Source organism: Nicotiana tabacum, chromosome 3, assembly GCF_000715075.1.
Source record: "Nicotiana tabacum cultivar K326 chromosome 3, ASM71507v2, whole genome shotgun sequence".
NCBI classification, from domain to species: domain Eukaryota; kingdom Viridiplantae; phylum Streptophyta; class Magnoliopsida; order Solanales; family Solanaceae; genus Nicotiana; species Nicotiana tabacum.
Window position 1 is genome coordinate 53,707,427 of NC_134082.1, and position 27,820 is coordinate 53,735,246.

General features: G+C 40.1%; 1 long non-coding RNA gene across 9 annotated transcripts; it reads left to right on the forward strand.

The window, feature by feature from the left end:
• The first annotated feature begins 2,962 nt into the window (after positions 1–2,962).
• LOC107759390 (uncharacterized) lies at positions 2,963–26,351 on the forward strand. Of its 9 annotated transcripts, none has more exons than XR_012707547.1 (8): positions 2,963–4,426; positions 4,510–4,548; positions 4,619–4,983; positions 5,077–5,223; positions 5,750–5,932; positions 6,990–7,081; positions 18,380–18,428; positions 25,376–26,351. It is a non-coding gene; the product is annotated as an uncharacterized LOC107759390 (long non-coding RNA). The 9 variants fall into 9 exon arrangements; XR_012707543.1 differs by lacking the exon at positions 4,510–4,548 and having other exon boundaries at positions 18,380–18,451; positions 25,376–25,424; positions 25,521–26,348; XR_012707541.1 differs by lacking the exon at positions 4,510–4,548 and having other exon boundaries at positions 25,376–25,424; positions 25,521–26,348.
• Positions 26,352–27,820: the final 1,469 nt, after the last annotated feature.

Genomic DNA, 27,820 nt, shown 5'->3' on the forward strand with positions numbered 1-27,820 from the left:
TTTCGTACTCTTAGAAAAATGTTCTAGATGCTTATGACTGGTGACACCCCGATGTCGGGCTGTGTTTATTTCCGCACTTGTTCTATTTCACTGTATTTTTTTGGGGTTTATCACTTATTAATGACTTAAATTGCATTATTATAATCGTTAAAATGGATTGAGGGTTTGTGTCGGCTGGCCTTGTTTCACGATAGGCGCCATCACAATCAGGTCCGAATTTAGGGTCGTGACAAGCTGTATGGTACTGCGGGGTAATGCTGGGTAGAAATCATGTTTTAAGGCTTTACATTACACAAATCTGCACTAGAAATCATGTTCTACGACTGGTGTGTCTATTTACATTCAAACCATGTTAAACCTCCCCACTAGACATCCTGTTCTTAGGGTATTCACATTTATTGCTTCAGCATACTACATGTCATATATCTCTATTCTAGCTTTGATTTTGCATAAGTACTTTCACTTAGAGATCCTGCTATTAGGTTAGTAATCATGCCTTAATAAAAGTAGTCATCTCCTCTATGCATTAGATACCATGTTTTCTAGGGACTCTATTTGCATCTGTTTGCACAATGTCTATTTTGATCAAATCAATAGTTGTCTACAAAAGGGTTTAAAAATAGTCCAAATGCATAGATATCACGTCCAACTGTCAGCATGCCTAAAATCAGCCTTTGTCACTAAGATCAGTATGCCTATAGGATTAACTCACTTCAAGCTGTTTAATTAAATCCCATATTATGACTGCATATAGAAACACACCTAGGCAAGCCTTAGGCCATTAAATAATTGTGAAATCCAGTTCTATTTATGTGTGAAATTATCCAAGATTAACAAGCTATAAAACCAGTAGGCAATCTTGTTAGGATTCTGCCACATCCCTTAAAACGAACATTGCATATCATGTATCTGTAACATTCATCTAGATATCATATTCTTAGGCTTTTTGAACTTCTTCAAAATCAGTTGTTTGAGACTGGTTGTTTATTTGCCTATATACATGCGGAGGTAAACATGAGCCTTTTCACTACCTTTTCCCTATTTGCTTGTCCTACATGTTATTTGTTTGTCGCCTAGATTTTTGCCTTTGAAATATCTTAGGTTTGTCCACAACTGCCCAGATTTAGAGGTCCTAAGCTCCTCCAGGACCACAAGGAAGGGACAGGTAGCAGCACGCTTAGAGGTCCTTAATCAAACTCGCTTATATAACCATTAAGGGGAGGGTAATGGGTAGTAAAAGGATATGATGACCTGCACGCTAATGTCACGTGTAGCCCTTCTAGTTAAGAAGGATTACCGGGCATTGCACAGATTGATCCTGTAGCCTAATCAACTTAGGTCTTCCCTTTCCCAATTCCTATACGTGTTTAAATTATCTAAACTTTCGTTTTCTTTACATATATGTGTGTTTAAGCTGTCCAAACCTCTTTTACTTTCATTATTTAGATTTCCCTGGATTATATGTGTATTTAGACTGTGGAAACCACCTTTGTTTGCAAATACGTGCTAAGACTATTTACTTGTTAAATGACTAATTCACGTAGTTTAAGTTAGGCCAGGACCCACCGTTGTGGACAGCGAGGTGTGCCTAACACCTTCCCCTCAAGGTTATTTCGAGCCCTTACCCTAATCTCTGGTAATGTAAACTAGTCACATGAGTTAATCGCTCTAGGTGCCCTAACGCACCTTAATCCGTTAGGTGGCGACTCTTCAAATACCCAATTCCAAAAAACAATCGAGTGGTTTCCTCATGAATGTCGAAACCCGAACCCCGCGAGGGAAAAGGGGGCGCAATAGCATGGCGACTCTACTAGGGATAGTTTAGGCTCTTACCATAACAAACTTTTTGTGAATTAGTCTAAGAATGCTTTATCCTGTGTGCCCTTCCCCTTTTATTTGGATTTAAATCCTTATTTATGATTTCTTTATCTTCCTGAAACTGACTTGCCTCTTTATTTTCTTTTTCTCATAACTGTCTTTCAATTTATTTTTTTTGGTTGACCGCTAGGCAAGCGCCTAGGGCTAGTTTTTATATATATAATTCAAAAATCCAAATTTAAATACAAAGTCGGGAGGTCTTAGATGATGAAAGAAATAAACATTGTTGATTACATAGATCCTATTACCAAAATTGAGCAATGAACTCAAAATTGATATTACATTATGCATACTAAACTTTGTAATTATTAAAAGTAGCCCAAGTAAGTCCATGTCAACGTTGTATCTCTAGTCCATAACGTCCCAACCCATGTCCATGTTCCATGTCCAAATTTCTTCAGTCCAATTCCAGTACATAAATTGTTTGCATGCATATCCGATGTCCAGCTTTCCAAATGTAACCCCATTTCCTTGTTCATTCTCGCCCATTAAACATACCGAAACTTGGTCATGATGTCTCCAAACGGCCATGACCATACCTTTGTGTATGTTTGAACCAGGTGTGCATTAAACAAGGATAATTTAATTCCCATTGTTTCATTTACCAAGGAGCATGCTTGGAATTTAAAAATCTTCTTTGGATAGACAATCACATGAGCTTTCTTTGCCAATTTTAAAAGCATTAGCTCATCCTTCCAATGTCCATTGGTATAGTCGATGCAATACACTTTCTTTATTGTAACCATGGCTTTTTCAATTTGTCCAACTTTCATGACTACACCATTATTAAATTGTTGGCATTTACACCCATGCTTTATCCTTGAGTTCTGCAGATAAACACACAAAAGCGTGAATTTAAAATTCAATACCAGTTGTGTCTTGAACTCGGCAGATTTAAAGTGCATTAGGCGTGCATTTGAGAAGCGTGCCACATTGAATCTATGCGTGAATCCAGCTTTTTGTTGTATTAAATATTGCCTCCGGTGGTCCATTCCTATTGAAATGTGCTCCCCCAATATAGTATTTAATACCATAAAATTGTTATGTACCATCCCATGCGTCATTTTTCCGTGCATGTGTGACAACTTTAAACCTTTGCCCATTTCTCCCATGTTTTCCGTGCATGTGTGTTTCTTTGGGCATTGCATTATCACCTTATGTTGTCGAGCTATAGGTCTCCATATGTTTGTCTTGAATTTCCCATCTTCAGTCCACACCTTGTCTTGCATGATTATGATAATGATACCAACCATCACATTTTTTATTGTTCTTTTGTGGTACCATTTTTCTATGCTTTGTCTTAGCGTACTTTCTAGGTCTCCCTTTCTCGAAATCACGCCATCCCTTAGATACATTTGAGTTTTATGCAAACCAGCATGGCATCTCAAACAACTCCTTATAGCAAAGTCACGCTCCCAGACAGGCGTGCACTGTTGACCACAAAAGCTCTCTCCAAAGCTCCTTTTGTCTAGAAGTTCATCTCTCCTTTCCCATGTGACATTGTGCTCACTTATTGCAATAGATATTTGGCGTAGCATTCCACTCTAGACTTCTTCTTTCTCCTCTTCCGGTTGCTTATATTTTGTTCGAGAGAGCCATTTCTCTTCTTGATCTGCCTCATGAAATGGTCGATCAAATTCCTCCAAAGTTCCAGCAATTCCTTTTGATGTAATTGCCTTCCTTGAAATGATCTTTGTACATATGCCAAAGCCCACCTTTAATGTCCTCCCAGCGGATTGAATGCAAGGCATTAATACCACCACTTGAGATTCTATTATAACATAAGGTTTTAGCATCGATGAGATACTTGCAAAAAAGTAAACAATGTTAGTTGAAAAATTGCTAACCAATCTCTCCTCAAGAATGATTCGAGTCCGATAGCAAATTGTAGCCTCTTTTCCTCCTAATTCCTTGCAACCTTCACTCTTATGTAAGGACATTGCATCTTGTCTTCATTAATAATCCTCCTTCCTTTTGAGTCCATATACTAGAAGCCATGACATTCAATATTTCCTTTATCTAGAGCATAGTTGGCAAGGTGGTCTGCTAATGTATTCCCTTCTTTGAATATGTGTGTGACCTTGATGATACTTTGTTCCTTTAATCTTAAAATCTCCTCAACATGATCAGTAATATACCAAGGCGGATTCCATGATTCCTTTATAATGTTCTTTAATAGCAAGGAATCTGTCTGCAGCCATATCTGAAAATAATTAAGATTTTTGCACATCTTCAATGCCTCCACAATAGCTACTGCTTCTGATTCATTATTGGTTCCTTCAGAAATCTCCCTTCCTTCTGCATATATCAAATCACCTACCTCATCCCTTATGCAGAAACCAATTGAACTCCTCCCTGGGTTCCCTCTACATGCACCATCCATATTTACTTTGATCCACCCTCTTGGAGGAAATTCCCATAACACCTTTTCATATTTCAATCGAGGTGTGTATTGATCCATCATTGTCAGTAAGTCCAGCCACTTGTTAGGCACATGCAGTCCAGGCTTTTTTAATTGGACTAGAGCTTGCAGAGTAGATGACACCTGGTAAATAACTCTGCTCACTGACACTGCTTCTCCATATTTCAAACTGTTTCTTCTCTTCCAAAGTTCCCATATAATGCATGCAGGTAAAGCTTGTAAGACTGGCTTCAATCTGGGAACAACTGGTGCTTTCCAACACTTTGTAATTGCTTGTTGTAATGATAATCCTTCTAATGCAATTCCTACTCTCCTCAGGAAGTAATTCCAAACACTCCTAGCTGCATTGGATGTGAAGAACAAATGTACTAATGACTCCTCCTTAGGATCAGCACAATACCAACATTTTGATGGCATGGAGTATCCTATTTTACGCAAGAAATCATCAAGTGGCAGTTTGGCTTTCCACACCTTCCACAGGAAGAAAGATAACTTGAAAGGTAAGCCTTTGACCCATATCATCCTGCAACCTAATCATGGGTTGTCTCTTCTTCGCAGGTAATCCCATGCAGACTTCACTGAAAAATGACCTCTTATTTCAAGCATCCAGAATGGTGTATCTAACTCTGCACATTCGTTTGGTGGTCTAATATTTTGCACAATGTGGTTTGCCAAATCTTCAGGTAGAGTCTGAAATATTTTTTCCAAGTTCCACATATCATTTTCAACCAGATCATTGAAATTTTGAATATCCTCATCGATACCAAACTCTGCAGGCACTTGGAAATATAAGGCTCCCAGCTTAGTCCAATTGTCGAACCAGAATTGAGCTGATCCCATTCTCGGTTTCCAGTAGATTTGATGCTCAATCAAGTCCCTACATTCTAGCATTTTTCTCCACATGTGGGATCCACGCTTCCAAGGTACAATTACTGGATTTAGTTTCTTGCAGTACTTTTGACTAATAAATGCACTCCATAAACTAGGTTTTGTCCTGAACTTCCACCACAATTTATAGAATAGTGCCTTGGATACATCATGTAGGGACCTGAAGCCTATGCCTCCCTCCTCATAAGGCATACAAAGGTTAGTCCACGATGACCAATGTCTAGAGTTGCCTCCCACATTGCTGCTCCAGAAGAATTTGGCAAAAATGCTATGTAATTTATTGATCACAAATTTTTTTGGATTAACTGCTGACAACATATGAATTGGGATACTCTGCATGACATTTGCGATCAATATAGCTCTGCCTCCTATAGATAGGAGTTTGCCTTTACACGACTGCAGTTTGTCCATGACCTTAGTGATTAATCCCTGGTAATAGTCACTCCTTCTTCTTGCATAAAAAATAGGGCAGCCAAGATAGGTCATAGGGAAACATTGTCTTTATATACCTGTAATCCTTTCAACCTTGTTAATCACCTCATTATCCGTTAAATGATGCAGGTATATGGCAGTTTTGGCTTTGTTCACTAGTTGACCAGACGATGATTCATAAGCTTGCAAAACCTCCATGACAAGTCTCAGTGAAGTTTCATCAGATGAGGAGAAAATGATTGTATCATTAGCGTATAAGAGATGATTTATTTTTGGGCTCCATTTTGGCATTCCAAATCCACAGAAATCCAGGTTAGTGTGTAGTGAATTCAATCCCCGAGACATTGCTTCTGCTGCTAGAATAAATACGGTTGGTGACAAAGGGTCACCCTGCTTAACTCCCCTCGAAGATTTGAAGAAACCATTTGGCTGCCCATTTATAAGAATAGAGTACCAATTATTCCCAATCAAATCAAAGATCAATCCAATAAACGCTTCAGGAAATCCCATCTTCCTTAGCATTTTGGTCAGGAATAGCCATGATAGCCTATCATAAGCTTTTGTTATATCGAGCTTAATCACAACATTTGGGCCTGCTTTTGTTCTCAACCTGATATCCGTAATGATTTCTTGAGTTAACAGTACATTCTCAACTATACTTCTTCCCTTCACAAAACCTGCCTGTTCCTGTGAGATTAAGTTAGGTAAAAATTCAACCAATCTTTCATGAATAACCCTCGATAAAATCTTGTTAACAAAGTTGCTGAGACTGATTGGTCTCATGTCTGCAAAGGTCATAACTTCTTTTTCCTTTGGTAATAAAACTAGGTTTGTGTGTGTCACACTCTTTGGCAATTGCTGACCGCAAAAAAAAAAAAAGCCTTGACCATGCCTACTACATCTTCTTCAATGATTTCCCAACATGTTTGGTAAAAGGCTCCAGTGAAGCCATCCGGTCCACCTGCTGAGTCCCCATTCAACCCCATAACTGCTCTCTTCACTTCTTCATTGGAAGGAAAAGCCATCAATCTTTCATGTTGATCACTCTCTACCATTGAAGGTACATGATTTAGAATATCAAAAGCATTAGGAACATCACTCTTAGTAAATTGATCCTTGTAGAACTTTAGTGCTTTTTCTGCTATTAAGTGATCTTCTTCAATCCAGTTACCAAGGCTATTATGGATCCTTGATAATTTGAGTCTCTTCCTTCTCCCATTAACTTGAGCATGGAAGAATTTAGTGTTTCTATCGCTATCTTTGAACCATAACATGCCAGCTTTTTATCTCCAGAATTCTTCTTCTAATGCAAGATATTTAATCATTTCAGCTTGTACCTATTGTAATCTTTACCTGTTCATCTGTGTAGGATTGACTTCAAATTGTCTTTCATGAACCAAGACCACCTCCTCCAGGCTTGCAATCTTTTGGAATATATCCCCATATGTAGATCTGCTCCAGGTAGATAGTGCTTTCTTAAGCTTCTTTAACTTGTAGTTAAAAATGCAGAAATGGTTAGCACTAAAATCAGCATTCCAATTCTTCTTTACTACATCTTTGAAGTTTCATGCTTAGTCCAGAAGTTAAGAAATCTGAATGACTTCTTAATTGGAGGAGTTTCTATATCACATTTTAGCAGCATTGGGCAATAATCAGACCCAATTTTGGACAGGTGAGTTACCTCCAATCCAGGAAAGGTCTGTTGCAATTCATGATTGCCAAAACATCTGTCCAATCTTTTAAAAATACAGTCTTCCTCTGATCTTCCATTCCACCATGTAAATATGCTTCCTTTAAATCCCAAATCTGTCAAGTTACAGGTATTGATGCAGTGCCTAAAGTCATCTACTTCAGTGAGAGAAACTGGTAAGCCTCCAAATTTCTCTTCCTCATCCCATATCACATTAAAGTCGCCTCCAACTAGCCATGGTACTGTCATATCTGATGCCATTGCATACAAAGAATCCCATAGTTCAATTCTTTCAATGCGATCACATTTGGCATAAACTAGTGTAAGGATGAGCTCAACATGTGTTTCAGTGTGCGTTAATCTCAAAGTCAGTTGTTGAGTCATGTTATACAGAATAGTAACCTCAAATATTTCATCAATAAAAGCCCAAAACTTATTTGATACATTCACCACAACCTGTGCCAAACCAATTCTTGCTCTATACCTCTCCATTTTGTGAGACTGTTGCATAGGCTCAAGGATTCCTATGAACTCAAAGTGATGTTTTCTGAGCATTGTAATCAGCCTTTCAAATGCTTGCATTGCATTTACTGACTTGACATTCCATATAATTGCATCCATTAAATGTTTTGGGGTTTGGACACTGTTCTCCTTGTTTGTACTCCACTGGCTGGGACAGTAGATGTCTGTTTTGACTGTTTCTTTTTTCCTTTTGTTGTAGATTTTACTATATCAATAAGCCTTGGTGACAGATCACCCTGCTTGGTAACATTAAGGAAATTTTGTGTAGTGGATTCATCATCCATGTCTCTACCTTTAAGTTCTGTGTGGCCAACTTGGTCATGTGCTTCTATTGCTTCTTTTGATGTCACAACATCATATGCCTGATTGGTAAGTTCAACATTTTTTTCTTGATTGGTAAGTTCAGCAGCTTTTTCCTCATGTACATTGGTCAACGGTTGTGTATTGTTCGATGGAACAACACTTCCTGCTACATCCTTCACTGTGCTCAATGGTACACCACTTCTTGCATAGACTTGCACTGTCTTCTCTTGGTTCTTGTCTGAATTTTTCTCTTGGTTCTTGTCTGTATTTTCAGCTTCTTTCAAGACATTACTAACATCATTATGTAAAGTCCCTCCTGGATCTATAATATTGTTGTTCCCCTCTTTTGTCTTTTCTTCTACTGCATTTGTGCATTCACTTATGCTTTGAATACTAATTGCATTGGCATTACAATTAACACTTTGATTCTCATCTTCCACTTCATTTCCTCCAATTTCTTCTTCACAATGCATTGTATCTAGAATCTGCCCATCCGCTAAGACTTCCTCTGTTTTGTTGATCCATAATCTCCCTCCTGCCCATTTATCTTTTTCATTAGTCCTGAATTTCTCAAAATCTGTATCTTCAATTAAGTTATTCTCTTTATTGTTTGCTAAATGTTGTTCAACTTTGGTATCCTGTGAAGGAATGTCTTGACATGAGGTATTGACCTGAACTACATTATTTTTGAATGCTTCTTACACCCATTGGGCAGTTGAGTAATTGTCAAAATGCTGCTCATTCCCCAAATCTTGTTGTACACAATTTGCTTTTGATTCCCTATTTGCTGCATGATTTCTTATTGTTGTAGGATTGAAAGTAGGTGTTACAGGGTTCAGTTTCTTTGGTTCTGACATAGTTAATGGTCTCCTAGATGAACTAGGTGAAGTTACCTTTTGTACCATTTGTCTAGTCGAAAAATCAAATTGCAGCTCTTCTGACTCATTCTCTACAACTATATGAATATTAATGGGGTCTGCATTATTTTCAGTCACAGGAATTATGGAGTTGGAGGCATTTTTTTGGATAGCACTGTCAATGAGCTGATTTGTACAAAGTTCTTCACTGTTTTCCACTTCTAAACATGCAAACTTGTTTGTTATCTGAACTTGTTGTGGAATTCCTTTTTGATTGTTTACAACCACGATTTCTTGTCCAGTATTTGCTAAATCTGCTGCATGTTTCTCTTTTGCTTGCACTCTCCTATCTTTGACCTCCTTCCATTGAGCAACTTGATTGCCAACAACTTTCCCACTTGTAAGAACCATTATTGTAGCATTGTTTGTTTTGTTATCCTGGTTGGGCTGCACTACAGCATCAGTTGAAGCCTTCTTTTCATCATTTCTGCTGGCCATTAGTTCAGGATGAATTTTCCAGCATTCGAACACATCATGGCCCTAAAGCTTACATTCCTTACAATACTTGGGTAGATAGTCATATTTGATAGTCACCCACTCAGTTCTAATATCTCCAGTAGGCTCATTAATAATGTCTAATCGAACCTTCTTAGGCAGGTCTGCTAGCAGGTCCACCAACACTTTCACGCGAGCACAACTAGATCTAGTTTTCTTGACAGTAGCCAAGTCCAAATGGAGGGGTTTACCGACTGCAGAAGCTAGGGAGAACAAGCATTCTCTTACAAAATAAGTAGGTAGCAGATTAGGGAATGAGATCCACGCCATTACCTTAGGAGTCTCTTCGTCAACTTTAAATTTAGCATCATAAATCAAGGTTCTTAATTGATATTCATCTCCAAGCTTATCCTTTACATAATACACACCTTTTGATGAGAAGTCTACATAATCTTGCCATAATGAAAAATGAATCAAAATGTGCCTATCACGTAGATATCCAATGTTGCATTTAGCTTTTATACCACACTGTAAAGGAACAATGCAACGTATTTCATTGATATATGGCCATCCGTATGAAAATTTGCAAATAACAACCTGTTGCAAACCTTCCATTAAATTCATGCGTTCAACTTCTGCTTCTGAAAATCGTACAGTTGGTTGTCCTTGAAGTATATGGGCTTGTCTTGGAGGAATTGGCTCAACTACTACTACACGTTCTTGCATTCTCGAAGTGTTGTTCGTAGGTTTTACAGCATTTGCATAGTCCATAGGTTTTGTGCCATTAGAAGGCTGGGTGATATTGGGGGGTGGTTGTGGAGGTGGCCCAATATGAGAGGGTGGCTGGACACTGGCCATAGTGGCCATGGTAGCACTGCGTGACAGTCTTCCCCAAATAAACCCAGAACACTAAAGACGATTCTAATACTACAAGGAGTTCTTCAAAATCTGGATACTTTGCATGAAAGTTGTAAATCACTGAAGAAACGTGATGCTATATTAATAGTAGCCAAAATCTAGATCGAATATCTGCCAGATAATTCACCAAGAGAGATGTTTGTTATACAAGTATATAGTTTTTCAACAAACCAACACTTGAGCTTAGAGCATAACAGATTCACATTACAAAGTTGAATAACGAAGTAGTTTGAATGAAATAACTCGACGCTGCAGTAACTGGAAAAACTAGAATTAAGATCTGTAGCTTCTTGATATAGAAATCGGTGAAAAGACAAAGGGAGGTTGTTTGTGATGAGAATAGTGTTCTTTTAAGACCAATTTTGTAGTGTTCCCTCGCCGGATGAAAGAGTTATGGCCGATGAATAGTGACGGAATCACTATTTATGGTTTTCTTCCTTTTTAGCGGCAACTCTTTTCTATACTGTAACAATTATTTAAATACTGTATTTATCATTTTTTACGTGCAAATACTTGAAAACATGCTATTTATTGTTGCATAAACCATGCTCAACATCATATTCCACTCATGCGTAATCAATCATATAGCAATTCTTGATGAGTGTTTGCGCTCCTCTTATATATCACCCTTTAAATTTGGAAAGGCATATTTGTGTTAAAACTAGTCGATCGGTGATGCGTTCGACGGTTCTGTGCCTTTCCCCCTCAAGTTGTCCGCTTGAGGGTCCCAGTCTAGACCTCTATAGCAGCCTTACTCTGATTAATTGTGCATGTATCATGGTCAATGTTAGTCGGGTTAATATGTTATCCGATTAATAACCCTTTAAGACAGGCCTCGTCCAAAAGTCCATCGGGTTTTCCACAATCCCAACTGACGTAATCACCATTGTGTGTATTAATTTGGAGAAATAAGTGCCAATATGATAATAATTACTATATAAATTGACAAACCTAGAGGGGTAAAGGGCCTAACTATCTCTTGTTTTGTAGAAAATGAGGCACGAAGTCCCCACTTTCGGTATGGTTGGTAGCATGCCTGCACTTTTGATAGACTGGTGGAGGGACCTTCCCTCAAGTGACCAAAATCATGTGAAAAGAGTCTTAGGGAATTTGTCGTCACTATTGGATCTTCAACCAAACAAAATGTTGATCGAATCCGCCACTCTATTTTGGGATAAGGAAAGGGCTGTGTTCCACTTCGGGAATATAGAAGTGACTCCCCTCCTAGAAGAAATTAGAGAATTTGCTAGGCTGCCAAGGGATAGCCCTGGTCTGTTGGCACCTGAAAATTGCACCACCAGAGGGTTCTTTAAGATGATGGGGCTGAAGAAAAATGATGATTTGGAGTGCCTGAAAAACTCCTACATACCTTTTGATTTCCTTTATGAAATATACGGTCACAGTAGCTCTTACTGTATTTTTGATGATGAGTTCTCAATCACCTCTTTGGGCTGGGTTCATGTAGGGTCTATGTGTTTATTTTGTGCTTCTTGGGCATGTTGGTATTCCCAATCCAAGGGGATAGAATCCATACTAGGCTATCCATGGTGCCCAAAACTATGAAGGACTGGATCGAGGGGCAGACATATACTATTGTCCCTATAATCATTGCGGATATGTATTGGGCCTTGGAACGCTGTCAGAAGAGGTCCAGATTCTTTGAGGGTTGGAATTTGCTATTACAAGTCTGGCTGTTAGAACATCTCCAAAGGGGTCAATACCGCCAAGAGTTTCCAGGAAGGCCGTTGAATGACCAAATAGCCGTCCATCACCTTAAAATGATGACTAACATTCCAGACATGTTCGATCAACCTAAGGATGTTGAAGGATAGGTGCAATTTTTCAACAAGTTGACTGAGGACCGGGTTTAGTGGATGTTTGAGTGGTTCCCCACCGATGAGTTCATCATAAGAACCAGAGATGTCCTATATTTGGTGTTGATTGGGTTAAGAGGGATATACCCTTATGCTCCCCTTAGAGTTATGAGACAGGCAGGCAGGAGACAAGTCATACCACGGGCTGCTAAGATGAGTTACTTCATAGCTGATTTCCAGGGTGACACCATCCCATATAAGAATGAAGCACAACATATGTTTACTTTGAAGATTATTGTGGAGAAGGATACCATCGAGCCGGACCGATAACATGCAGGCCATTCATACTTTTACCCCTCATGGTTGGATGATAATCTGTCAGGAGTCTTTGAACCAAGGGTGTGTCCAGGAAACATGGTCATAGATAAGTTTGCCAGAGTAGAGGTGAAGTACAACAAGCTGCGCAAAAGAGTTCAAGAATCTGAAGTTGAGCATATGACGCAGCATAAGGCCGACATGGAAATGACTAACGAGTGGAAAGAAAGACTTGTTAAATCCAGTGAGAGGCTAGAATATCTAGAATACAGTTTAATGGAATTGGAAGGGAAGATACGGAAGAGGGTCACCGATTGTCCGAACGTTGAAGGAAACAAAAGAGGGCATCTGGCAAGGGCATTCCTACTGCTGAACCTATGCGAGTTGGGAGAGTTGATTGATAACAGCATCCGATCTAGAGAGGGTCTTTCTATGACCAAGTAGATTAGATTTACTTACTTTCATTTTAAATGTAATAAAGACAAGTTCCACTAGCAACATTATGTTATTTAGTGTCGTTTTGGGTCGTTTACTTTTACATTAATGAAATGAGGCAATTATTGGCGCTAAATTTCTCCAAATTTATTTGTCGCTAGGCCTACCGGGCACAACGGGGCTCCCAAATTAGGATGTAAATTTACATTCCCGCAATATGTGTTTTAATACTACAAACATTTCATAACCCTTACTAACTTGTTTACCTTTTGTTTTTATTTATTCTTTATTCCCATCCCCTAAGGTCGGTTCACATATACTGACATCATCAGCGTATCACAACAGATCTAGAGGCCCTCCTCCTCCTCCTCCTCCAAGTAATACAAAGAACAAAGGGAAAGCTAAAATAAATGACTTAAGTGGTATTCAAAAGGAGAATGTGGAAAATGCATAAACTTCAGATGGTCGTAGTACTCCGGCACCAAATGATTTAGTTTTAAGGTTGGAACAAAAGCTACTGGAGCTACAGGGAGAGCTTGAGAAGGTCCGCAACTTGGAAAACTTATCCCTCACCTTGAATGTCCCCGATGTCAACCAACAAAACACCAATCATCCAATACCACCCCAAAATACACTAAACCAACATCCCCAAAACCCTCCTGCACCGCATCAATATGCAACCCCACCTCAAAATCTCAATCCCTTACCAATACCAACTCTGCCACAACACCACCATCAACCAATGCAGTACCCACCAACTGCCACTGATCAAACTCCCCAAAACACACCACAACCCATTCCCGATCCTCAAAACTCAACCAATGACCACCACTACACCCAGGCTCCTTGCACTTACCAAAATAACCATATATACTTGGAAACCGTACCTCACTCTATCCAACCAACTTCCTATACAGCAGAATCCGCTGAGAAGGGCCTACTTACATGGCTGAGGAACTCAAAAAGTTGACAAGTCGAGTTTAGGGTGTCGAAGGAGGAAAAGGGATAGAAGGTTTGAACTACGAAGACCTATGCATACAGCCAATTGTAGAACTGCCAGAGGGGTACAAACCTCCCAAGTTCGGGATGTTTGACGGTACAGGTGATCCCAGTTCATCTAAGGACCTATTGTGACAAACTTGTCGGTGTCAAAAAGGATGAAAAGATCTGGATGGAGCTTTTCATGAGGAGTCTTACGAGTGATGCTTTGTCCTAGTATACCAGCCATGATCCTAAGCAATGGTCCAACTGGGTGAGTATGGCATCTAATTTCATGGACTGATTCAGGTTCAACACAGAAAATGCACCAGATATTTTCTACATTCAGAACCTTAAGAAGAAGCCCACCGAGACTTTCTGTGAGTATGCTAATTATTGGAGGACGGAAGCAGCCAAAGTCAGGCCATCTTTGGACGAGAAACAAATGAACAAGTTTTTAGTCAGAACACAAGATCCGTAATACTTTGAAAGGTTGATGGTTATTGAAAACCATAAATTCTCTTATATCGTCAAACATGGGGAAAGAATTGAAGAAGGCATCAAGAGTGGGATGGTAACAAACATTGAGGCATTACAGGCCACAAACAATGCATAACAATCAGGCGGTATATCAAAAAGAAAGATGTTGGGGCAGTAATGGTGGCTCAAGGCCCGAAATCTCCACTTATATATCAAACACCTCCACCCACATATCAAACACCTCCACCCACATAGCAAGCACCACCACGTACATATCAACCCTCATCTCCCAGATATTCCCAATCGGCCACTGTCTGTCATACCTATAATTCCCAACCATCTCATTTCCAATCACCTCCAACATGCCAAAATTATCCAAGGCCATGACCCAATTTTGACCGCAAACCACCCAGATAATACACCGCTATTGCTGAACCCATCGACCAGCCATATGAAAGGTTGAAAGCCGCTAGTTACATCTCTCCCATTCCTGTTGCGGCAGTAGAAAATCCGTCCTAATGGGTCAACCCAAACAAAACCTGTGCATACCATTCTGTTATGTAGGGGCACACCATTGACGAGTATCGATCACTGAAAGACAAAATCCAGATGCTGATTGATAACAAGGTCATACAGGGAAAAGAAGATGCACCCAATGTCCACAATAATCCTCTCCCGGATCATAGGGGTGGCGGGATACATATGATAGAGATGGATGGAGAATGGGATCCTGAGGGGTCAATCAGGCTTATTCGAGAAGGTGATGACTTTAAACCTGCAGTCACACTTACCAGTATTGTAGTACATACTTAGTCACCAATCAAGGTTGAGGTAGCTACATCAGTTCCATTTGAGGTTGAGGTAGCTCCACCTACGGCCACCCCTGTTCCATTTAGAAGTGGCCACACCTTTAACAGTGATAGTATCAACCACACCTCCTTTCAATTCAAAAACAATACCTTGGGATTACGTTGCTGAAGCTAGGTGAAAAGGAAAGGCAAAGATAGAGGAATCTGATGCTGCACAGGGAATGACTAGGATCGGAAGAATCTATACACTTGAACACTTGGGAGGACCAAGTAAAGACACCACTACCAAGTATCTTGTCATTAAACATGGCCAGATGACCTTTGAAGGAAAGTATAAGCAAGGAAATACTCTATCAACGATCATTTGAGAAAAACCCCAGCTTAGATATCCATGCTGTAACTGTTGCAAAATTCAGAGGCGTACAAGAATGCTTTGATAAAGGTGTTGAGTGAAGCATACGCGCACAACAATATCACCAGTGGAGAGATGGCCAATATGGTAGGGAAGGTGTTGGAAAGTCATAAAATAATCTTCCACGAGGATGAGCTACTGCCTGAAGGGTTGAATCACAATCGAACATTGCATATCATAATGTAATTTGAAGACAAATTCATCACCAGGGTCTTGATTGATGGGGTTCAAGCCTCAACATTTGTCCGTTGGATACTCTGAAAAGATTGCGCAACGGTTTTCATGAAATACGAGCAGGAAGCATGAAAATGAAAGCCTTCATGGGTATCAAAGGGAAACGATTGGGGAGATTAATCATTGCCTGTAGAAGGGGCCAACTTGGTTCGACGTTGAATTCCAAGTGCTTAACATATCAGCTTTATACAATTTTCTGTTTGGCATACTATGGATTCATGCCGCTGGGTGTAACGACCCGACCAGTTGTTTTGAGCTTTTGCACTTTGCTCTCCAGTTCTCTGGCATGACTTGCCCTGTGTAGTGTATTATGACTTATGTAAATCGTTGGTGTTGGGTTTCAGGTTAATCAGAATGAATTTGGAAGAACACTCTCGGTTGAAAGCTTAAAATTTGAAAGGTTTGACCAAGATTTTACTTGTTTGTATTTGATCTCGGATTGGAATTTTTATGATTTGGATAGCTCAGTTAGGTGATTTGGGACTTATGAGCGTGATCAGAATGCATGTTGGAAGTCCGTGGAAGGTTTAGGCTTGAATTAGCGAAATTGAGATTTCGGCGTTTTTCCAGTAGATAGGTGAGACTTTGATATAAAGGTAGGAATGAAATTCCGAGAGTTGCAATAGCTTTGTTGTGTTATTTGGGATGTGTGTGAAAAATTTAAGATCATTCGGACAAGGTTTGATATTCTTTCTGATCGAAAGCATAATTTAAGAGTTCTTGGAGTTCTTAGGCTTGAATCCTATGTTAAATTGGTGATTTGATATTATTGTGAGTGGTCCGAAGTTTTGAAAAAGTTTGAACGATGTCATGGGATGTGTTGGTATAATTGGTTTGAAGTTCCGGGTAGGTTCCGAGATGTTTTAGACCAATAATCATAGTTGTAGCAGGTCCAGAAGGGTTGCAGGCCTTGAAACTCACCCGTGTGGTCTGCACAAAAAGAAGTGCAGCCGTGGTACGTACTGTGCGGACCACACAAGATGAAGTGCGGCTGCGGTAGGTGTTGTGCGGACCGCACAAAATGGTGTGCGGCCGCGGTGAAGAACATTCCGCTGGTGCTACTTCGGAAGCCCATATCTTTTGATCTACAAGAATATTTGAGATTACTCAAAAACGAAAGTTGTAGCCCTTCGTGTTTAGTTTCCATAATGGTAAGGCTATCGCAATTTGGACATCTGTAGTGAACGTTATGGAAAAAATACTAAAGCCTATCACTGCAGAGGAAAGTTTGTGTGGCCGCGGTCATTTTTTTGTGGACCTCACTAGTTTTGTGTGGACCGCAGTCGATTTTGTGCGGCTCGCTGAGGGGGAAATCTGTGGGGTACTCTATAAATACGAGGTTTTGGGTTTTATTTGATATTTTGACCTAGAGAGCTCGGATTTTGCCGATTTTTCAAAGGTTTTTCAAGAAATTCATCGGGGTAAGTGATTCTAACTCAGATTTGGCTAGAGTACATGAATCTATCATTGAATTCATCATTTAATTCGTGGTTTGGGATGGAATTTGGGAAGAAAATTGTGAAATCTTTCAAAAATATAAAATGATGATTTGAAGGACCAAATGGTATCGGAATTGGATAATTTTCGTATGGATAGACTCGTGAGAGTATAAGGATTGCACATCATAGTGTTGTATTGAGGTGAGACACGCTCTGGGTGATGAGCGTGGGGTCTTTTACTACTGGGGTTTGTGACTTGGTCTGTCCCGATTGATGATTTTACTGCGTATTTGACTGAAACTTATTTGTTATCATCATGATTTGGACTGATTGCCATATTTGGGCTTCGTGCGAACTATTTGAACCCTCCGGCGATTTTTATCACTAATTCCTCACTGTTTGACTTATTACTTGAACTTAGTCCTGTTGATATTTACTGTTTTACAAACTCAGCCACTTTTATTCGTATTTGAAATTAAATTATATTTCTAAATGATATTTTGGGCTGAGAACTACTATTTTACTAATACCCGAGGGGCTTGTGATGATTTTTGGACTGAGTAAGGGCGAGGTCCATATGTGAGGATATGCTGAGTGATATGAGGCCGAGGGCTTGAGATACTTTTTATTGCCACGAGATGGCTTGATATTGAGCTTGGGCTGTAAGGGGCCCCTCCTAAGTCTGCACCCCCACAGTGAGCGCGGGTACCCATCATGATTTGAGAGTGATCCCGAGGGGCTGATACTGTATTGAGAGTGAGCCCGAGGGGCTAATATTGTACCGAGAGTGAGCCCAAGGGGCAGATACTGTTCTGAGTGATTGTTACTGTGCCCGGGGGGGCAGATTTCTACTTGTTATTCACCTGCTAAATTACTTGTTTTACTTGATTTAAAGGAACTTCATTTGATTTCTTCATGGATTTACTGCCTTAAGTGATTTTATTGTTTGATATAAAATTGTTTTGTGCCTTTATGTGTTTTCTTACTTTCAACCATTATTTATGATTATTACTCACTGAGTCGGAGTACTCACATTACTCCCTACATCGTGTGTGCAGATTCAGGTGTCGCAGAGTCCGCTCCAGAGTGCTGATCCTCCCAGTCCAGGTAGTGTTTTCGAAGACTACGAGGTAGCTGTTGGCGTCCGCAGCCCCCTTGCCTCCCTTATCTTACTATTTTAATGTTCTTGAACTTTTGTTACGGATTTCGTATCTAGTAGACTGGTATCCGGAACTATTGGTTGCTCATGACTTGTGACACCCCGTTTTGGGATATGTCGGGATGGTTTCTACTATTGTTATCGTTAATTCCGCAAATTATGGTTATTATATCATTTTTTAGAACTACTTATGGTATTTAACTATTTAAAAGAGGTGGTCTATTTTGGTCTGGCTAGCCTTGTTTTCACGATAGGCGCCATTACGATTGGGTACGGGGAATTGGGTTGTGACAAGTTGGTATCAGAGCCTAGATTACATAGGTCTCACAAGTCATGAGCAGGTTTAGTAGAGTCTCGCAGATCGGTACGCAAACATCTGTATTTATCCTCGAGAGGATGTAGAACCTTTATGAAAAATTCACATTCTTGAATTCTAATCATGCGTCCTTGATTCATTTTGAAAAGAAACTCTTGAATTCCTTCCACGCATTCGTGTGCGGGCATGAGCGCTTAGTATCAAATGTGCCTCGATGGCTTGTGATTCCCTAATCGAGGGGAGAGATGTGATATTTGTGAGTTGATGTTGGGCCAGTCTGGAGTTCTTGAGGTCGGATCTTTGCCTATAGCTTAAGCACCGAGGTGCTGATTGTGTGAGCAAGTGCTTTTGAATTTATATGTTCGGTATTTTTCCCTATTAGTGGAAGTGACGGTTGTATGGCTATGTAGTGAGAATGTTAGTGCTGTGAGGTGTATTCGTATGATTTGGAAGTGACGAGGAAGGTCTGCTAAAGGATAGAAGAACTATTTGGTGCTTGAATTCTATCTTGATTCGAGGTATATAGTCCCGTGTTATGGGTGTGTGAAGGATCTTTTCATGTTTCCCAATTGTGAGTGAAGTAAATTTCATGTTGCGGTATGAGTTCAGACTCAGGAAGACTAAGTGACTGCATACAGTTTATGACGGTGGAAGGTATACAGAAATGTTAGTTAGAGGCAAAGCAGGTGGGTTGTCTCCTATGAAATGTTATGAGGTTGCACGATCCTTATGTGTCTGTTAAAAGATCTCATTTGTGAGTGAAGGATATGTGTTGCAATTTAAATTGGGTTGATTAGAGAGTGGGTGTAATTGTTGTGAGAGTGGAATGCGAGATTCGCAGAAGAGTTAAAATTCTAGATGATCTGTGTTTTCACAGGCTTATAAAAGATTTGAGTTTAATCTCACTATGGTATCATGACATCAATAGAGTATAATCATTATGAATTATTGAGTGTGTGCTAATCTATAGCTTCGAGCCAAGTGGGGGAGCTTGCTATTGATTAGGTGATTGCACGGTTAGGTGCTATGTTGGTTACAGTTTTAGGCATGCTAGTGAATCAGTTATGGCTTGCGAAAATTGAGATAGAGGATGGCTCGAGTAAAGGAAAATTTTGACGAAGATTATATTATGCTTCATAGGTGTGTGAGAATCACGGGATGTCTTGAATTGTTATTGGCAAGAAGGCTTAGTGCATAGAGCAGGAAATTGCTTGGTTATATTGGGATGAGGTTACATTTTGCGGTGTTGGAGTGCCAATGAGGCATGGGTTGTTCAGTTCATTTGATCAGACTAATTGCAGTTTTAATAGAGTGAATGACTCTCGAGAATAGTTCTAATGTCTTAAAGATTCTACATGTAGCAATTGGGTATTTTAAGGTTGTATATGTGGTTAGGAACTGAGTTTTCATTTGGAAGATGTCAAGACTTGTGGTACTTTCTACATTAACTATGGGATTCTATATATCAGTATTAGGAAGGTAATGGTTCCAAATTCGCAGGAAGCCCCTTCGAGGTAGGTATTTTGAACGTGGTGCTTTTGAAAACATTTAAGAGAGTACTCAGCAGCTTATAAGCCTTAGACAGTGTGGTTTCATGCTTGGGTCTCGCATGGTGACTATGGGTTGAGGAATATTGGCGTTGTAGCAAGAAGAAGTGCCAAGCTAATGGTAGATCAGAAGGAAACTCGAATAGATGGGATAGCGTGGTAGTAGGCCAGATCGGTATGGTAAGGATATGATTAGTTCCTTGGGTGTTTTCGAGGTAACGAATCTCTGCAGGTGTTTCGCGACAATTCTTTTGGGTTTTAGTGACATGTGTAGTTCAGTTGAGTTAGAAGGATGCAGTCCTGATGAGTTAGTGTTGTGCAAATGGAATGGGGAAGTTCTTGGCTAGTGGAATGCATAGTTACTTGCAATTTGGAAGGGATATGAAGTTCTCATGGTTATCCTAGAATGGTATGGGTTATGCAGTATGTTGTAAATAATTGAGACTTGCGTGTGTGAGGTTGCGGTTCAGATCTGAAAGGAAGGTCATAAAATTCTTAGGCAGCATGGGAAGTTTCAGATGATTAAGGAAATTGTATTGGTAATTGGAGTGATTTGACGAGGGAGTATGTTTCAGAAAAGGCAATTAGATTAAGTTGATAGTACTTCGGTAATATTGCGGCATTTCTTATTAGATCGACTACTGATATTCGAGTTTGCTTGATAGCACAAGGGAATTTTAGAGTATCTTTCGTGGAATGATTGGGTATTTGAGGTGTGGTATGCATTCGGATAGTGGAATTGGGAATAGGTGTGTTGATTCATATGCCATATGGATTTGGAGACGGGAAGTTCTCATATTTAGGCTATGTTGTGGTTGTGAGTCGTGGTTATCAGCACTGTTTGGTGACTATCGGGGTTTGGAGGCCCGAGCTAAACTTTTGTTGCTTGGTATGTTAGATTTTTGATATGATATTCGGTTCATATTGGTTGTCTCCATGTTGTGTCATTTTGGAATATTGCGCTAAGGCGACACTGTTGGCTATGCTGGAGATACCACGGATTGAGTGGCGAGGTTCGACGGATTATGTCCTAGTGGAGTGGTTTATATTTCGAAAACCCAGCGGACGGCTGGGAATAATTGTCTTCCTTATGTGGGCTTTCGTGATAGATGTCAGTGCAGAGGCTTCTACCATTGATTCGGTTCCAGTGGTCAGGGACTTTTTGGATGTGTTCTTGTGGCCGGGCATGCCGCCGGGCAAGGTTATTGATTTCGGTATTGATTTGATGTCGGACACCGTATCGTATGGCACCGGCAGATTTAGAGGAGTTGAAGGAACAACCTTAGGATTTCTTTGATGAGGAGTTCATTGGCAGGCCAATGTGGATGCATGTTCTAACTTGAGTCGTCTTGGTTGGCTCCGAATTGTATTACTGGGAGAGGTGTTATGATTTGTCAGTTATAGGCACATAGGGTGCGGTTCTATTGAGGTTTAATAGTGGAAGTTGAGCGGGAAGAGAAATCGGGTGCTACTCGGTGAATGGTGTATTGGTTATGTCCTTTTGGGTTTGTGTGGTATAGGTTATTTGCTCTACTATGGGTATGATAATTTGCTTTGGTTCCAGACATCAAATTTTGCGTGGTTGTCGATTTCGAGCATAGTGACTTGAGGTGGTTCATGTAGAGCTATGTTAGATAAGATCGCGCATCACAGCAAAGTTATGTGGAGGTATGATCTTGCAGGTTTGATTCGTGTGTTCTGTTCCTATGATGCGAGATGGGTTCTCAGCCTTGTGTTGTGGTGGTACTGGCGAGCTTGAGGTACAACTCTTTCATTTGAGTCATTTTCATGATTGGAGGTATGTTCTGACTGTTGCTTATTGCTGCGCGTATTATGCAAGTGGTGGATTAGGCCTATACTGATGTGTCACTTCACCAGAGTAGTGTGTGATTAGAGGAGATCATTGGGATCATTAATGGATACGAACGGATTCAATTTTAGCATGTTGGAAGGATAATATTGAGCTTCGGCTCAGAAATTTGTTGTGGTATTTGCCTAAGGAGGAGTGGCTTCTTGACTGGTTGATCTAGGAAATGGTTATGGCTTACCGCGTGTTTTAGTCATCATTGGTAGTATATGAAAGTGTTGGGATGAGACTTTAGTTGATAAGAGTTTTTTTATCGGTATTCGGATGTTATGTGCAGCTGCTGTAATTAGAAGTTATCGCTACAAGTGTTTGAGTCATGTGGTATATCAAGTGATTGCACCTGAGATTGCAAGTATGGGTGATTACAGCTTGTTCGGGCTTATTCTGAATATAGATGTGAGATTCTGATGTTGTGAATGATTTCAGAAGTGGAAATGTGGTTCTAAGGTTTATGTATTAGGTTGGATTGTGAAATTTTAGTTGCATTGTGTTATCGGACCTATATGAGATAAGGTGACGCGGGATCACCCCCGGGTATATGCATGGTAAGGTTATTCAGTGATTGGTTGGCTTTTGGAACAACTCTGGGCACGTTCGAGGATGAACTTATGTTTAAGTGGGGGATGATGTAACAACCCGACCAGTCGTTATGAGCTTTTGCACTTTGCTCTCCAGTTCTCGGGCATGACTTGCCCCGTATGGTGTATTATGACTTATGTAAATCATTGGTGTTGGGTTTCAGGTTAATCAGAATGAATTTGGAAGAACAGTCTCGGTTGAAAGATTAAAATTTGAAAGTTTTGACCAAGTTTTGACTTGTTTGTATTTGATCTCGTATTGGAATTGTTATGATTTAGCTAGCTCATTAAGGTGATTTGGGACTTAGGAGAATGATCGGAATGCATGTTGGAAGTCTGTGGAAGGTTTAGTCTTTAATTGGCGAAATTGAGATTTCGGCGTTATCCGGTTGATAGGTGAGATTTTGATATAAAGGTCGGAATGAAATTCTGAGAGTTGCAGTAGCTTCGTTATGTCATTTGGGATGTGTGTGCAAAGTTTTAGGTCATTTGGACGAGGTTGGATAGACTTTCTGATCGAAAGCATAATTTAAGAGTGCTTGGAGTTCTTAGGCTTGAATCCCATGTTAAATTGGTGATTTGATATTGTTGTGAGCATTCCGAAGTTTTGAACAAGTTTTAACGATGTCATGGGATGTGTTAGTACAAATGGTTTGAAGTTCCGGGTGTTCCGGGTAGGTTCCGGGATATTTTAGACCAAAAATCATAGCTGTAGCAGGTACAGTAGGGTTGTAAGCCTCGGAACTCACCCGCGCGGTCCACACAAAAAGAAGTGCGGTCGCCGTATGTGCCGTGCGGACCGCACAAAATGAAGTGCGGCCGCGGTAGGTGTTGTGCGGACCGCACAAAATGGTGTGTGGCCGCGGTGAAGAACATTCCACTGGTCCTACTTTTGAAGCTCACATCTTATGATATACAAGTAATTTTGAGATGATTCAAAACGAAAGTTGTAGCCCTTCATGACTAGTTTCCAGAAAGGTAAATATATCGCAATTTGAACATCTGTAGCAAAAGTTATGGAAAAAATACTAAAGCATGTCACTGTAGAGGAAAGCTTGTGCGGCCGCGATCGTTTTTGTGCGGACGGCACTGGTTTTGTGCAGACCGCAGTCGATTTTGTGCGGCCCGTGGAGGTGGAAATCTGTGGGGTACTCTATAAATACGAGGTTTTGGGTTTTATTTGATATTTTGACCTAGAAAGCTCGGATTTTGGCGATTGTTTGAAGGTTTTTCAAGAAATTCATCGGGGTAAGTGATTCTAACTCAGATTTGGCTAGAGTGCATGAATCTGTCATTGAATTCATCATTTAATTCGTGGTTTGGGATGGAATTTGGGAATAAAATTATGAAATCTTTCAAAATTATAAAATGATGATTTGAAGGACCAAATGGTATCGAAATTGGATAATTTTCGTATGGATAGACTTGTGAGAGTATAAGGATTCTAGTTTTGTGAATTTTGTCAAATTCCGAGATGTGGGCCCGGGGCTCGAGTTTGACCAATTTCTGGAATTTTGTGATAATTCGATTGTTTTTTCTTGGGCTTTGTTCCCTTTGCATATTGTGACGTATTAGTTCTGATTTTGGATATATTCGACGCGCGTGGAGGGCAATTCGAGGGGAAAAGGTGTCGCGAGCTAGAGAATTAGCCGGTTTGAGGTGTGTAATGGTTGTAAATGATGTCCTGAGGGTTTGAAACCCTAGATTGCACATCGTACTACTGTATTGAGGTAAGACAAGTGCATGGGTGATGAGCGTGGGGTCTTTTACTACTAGGGATTGTGACTTGGTCTGTCTCGATTGATGATTTTACCGCGTATTTGACTGAAACTTATTTGTTATCGTCATGATTTGGGCTGATTGCCATATTTGGGCTTCGTGCCAACTATTTGAACCCTCCGAGGATTTTTATCACTAATTCCTCACTGTTTAACTTATAACTTGAACTCAGTCCTGTTGATATTTACTGTTTTACAAAATCAGCCACTTTTATTCGTATTTGAACTTAAATGATATTTCTAGATGATGTTTTGGGATGAGAACTACTGTTTGACTAATGCCCGAGGGGCTTGTGATGATTTTTGGACTGAGTGAGGTCGAGGGCCATATGTGAGGATATGTTGAATGATATGAGGCCGAGGGCCTGAGATACTTTTTATTGCCACGAGATGACTTGATATTGCACTTGGGTCGTAAGGGACCCCTCCGGAGTCTGCACCCCCACAGTGAGCGTGGGTACCCATCATGATTTGAGAGTGAGCCCGAGGGGTTGATATTGTACAGAGAATGAGCCCGATGGGCTGATATTGTGCCGAGAGTGAGCCCGAGGGGCTGATACTGTTCTGAGTGATTGTTACTGTGCCGGAGGGGCGGATTTCTACTTGTTATTCACCTACTAAATTACCTGTTTTACTTGGTTTAAAGGAACGTTATTTGATTTCTTCATGGATTTACTACTTGGAGTGATTTTACTGCTTGATATAGAATTGCTTTGTGCCTTTATGTGTTTTCTTGCTTTCAGCCATTATTTATGATTATTACTCACTGAGTTGGAGTACTCACATTACTCCCTACAACATGTGTGCAGATTCAGGTGTCGCAGAGTCCGCTCCTGAGTGTTGATCCTCCCAGTCCAGGTAGTGTTTTTGGAGACTACGAGGTAGCAGTTGGCGTCCGCAACCCTTGTGCCTCCCTTATCTTACTATTTTCATGTTCTTGAACTTCTGTAACAGATGACGCATATAGTAGGCTGGTATTCGGAACTATTAGTTGCTCATGACTTGTGACACCCCGGTTTGGGCTGTGTCGGAAAGGTTTCTACTGTTGTTATCGTTAATTCTGCAAATTATGGTTATTATATCATGTTTTAGAACTACTTATGGTATTTAACTGTTTAAAAGAGGTGGTCTGTTTTGGGCTGGCTGGGCTTGTCTTCACGAGAGGCACCATCACGACCGGGTTCGGGGAATTAGGTCGTGACACTAGGGCTGTGCCTTCCACATTACATCAAGCCGTGAAATTCGAATGAAACCATCAAGAGGTGATCATTCATAGAAACGGTAGTAACCCCATTTACACCAGTCAAACCATCCCGGTTGTCGGGAACAGAAGAAGGCTAGGAGGGGAAACCCATCATCACATCAAACGTGGCAATGCCATTTATAATGATAAATGGTAGAGTAGCAAAATAGAAAGCATACTGGCATGGTCTGGGTATGAACCCAGCAAAGAGCATGGGAAGAATCTCCAGGGTATTACTAAACTGATACGGCTGAAACGTCATGGTACTATTTTTGGGCTCGGATACCAGTATACATGGCAGGAGTATGATGATTGGTCGCCTACATGGCGTGGACCTTATTATCTTCTCGAGTAACCAGTACCACATCTGGGTCAAACTTTTCACCAAGCTGACACAATATGGGGAACTGTAGAAGATGAAGCATTGGCTGGGCTGAGGAATCTTTTCTTAGAGGACGAAGACATGAATTGCAGTGCAATAACGGAGGAGGGGGAGGAAGAAGGCCGCACTAATGAGAATGTGGAGAAGGCAGCTGTTCTCAGGAATTGGACCGCCACACCATCCCGGGCCGCTGAGTCCCTAGGTAGTTTGGCAGATTTTATTTCTATAGCCATTCTAGGCATCTAAGATCTTTAGTAATTTTATTTTAAAGAATAACTTGTTTCAAAATAAATGCTTGATTCATCGAGCCGTACTTGTTTGGGTGTTATAAGTCTCAGTCAAATGCATTGCTCTTTATTATACATTATTATCTTCCACATTTTTCTTTCTACAACGTTATTATTACCTTTTCTAATGAACCGGTGACTTTGACATGTAATAAGGTAACACAATATGAGGATATTGATTCGAATGAAGAAGATGAGATACCTGAGTAAGTTATCAGGGTGGTTGAAAACTTTGAGAATAAGCCTACGTCCAACCTGGACGAAACCGAAGCATTAAATTTTGGGGGCGCCGAGACCGTCAAGAAGACTCGCATCAGCATTCACTTATCGCCGACAGAGAAAAAGGAGTACATTCGTTTCTTAAGGAGCATGGGGAGATTTTTTCATGGTCATATGATGGCATGTGTTCCGCCCCGAGCCCGGGGGTGAGACAGGCACCTAGTGCATCATCTATCATTGTGTACCACTTGCGACTAAGAGACTCTAAACATGTAATGTCATGTTGATACCCAATTTTTCCTTATGTATTTTTATACAAAATACTTTCAAAATAGCATGCACATGCACATATAAGCATGCTCCAAGAGTTTTGATATTTTTTCCCTAATTTTTAAGATTTTTTAAATCAATTTATTGTCTATTTTAGCAGTGCAAAATCCATAATTATTCCCAAAATCATCAGTTTTGGTGAATAATTTATTTTATTCCCATATTTATACCAAAATATAGTTAATATACTTTTTGTATATTTTTACAAATTTATTTGGTATTTTAGAAGGTAAATTGCATATAATTGCAATTATAGCCTACTTTAAGATTAATAGCATTTTATAATTGTAAAATTGGTTCCAATATTTTTAAATTGATATTTATATATTATTAATTGGGTCAGTACTTTTAATTTGCTTTTAAAATCGTTTTAACTATTTTATATAAAATAAAAAGGGAAAACTGACTATTTAACATTTAGCCTCATTTCATTGCAATTATAGCCCATTCGGATTTCAATTTTATCCTCAATTTAACCCCAACTCAATTAACCCAAGACCCAACCAAATCCGCCCAAGCCTAATCCTTAAATTAACCCGGCCCAGTTCCGAATTAATCTGAGTCATTGATCAAATAAAATCAATGGCCCAGATCCCCCTTTCCATAATTAAACCCTCACCTACCCCCTTCCCCCCATCTCATTCTTTCGAGACTCCTCATCTCTCTATCTCTAAAACTTTCTCGAAGGTTCCTAAAACTCTAGCCTCTCTCATCCCATCTTCAACCTCCGACTCATCGGAATCCATGGCCTCTCAGGCCATGGACGACCTATACTCACCTCCTCTGGCTCTTG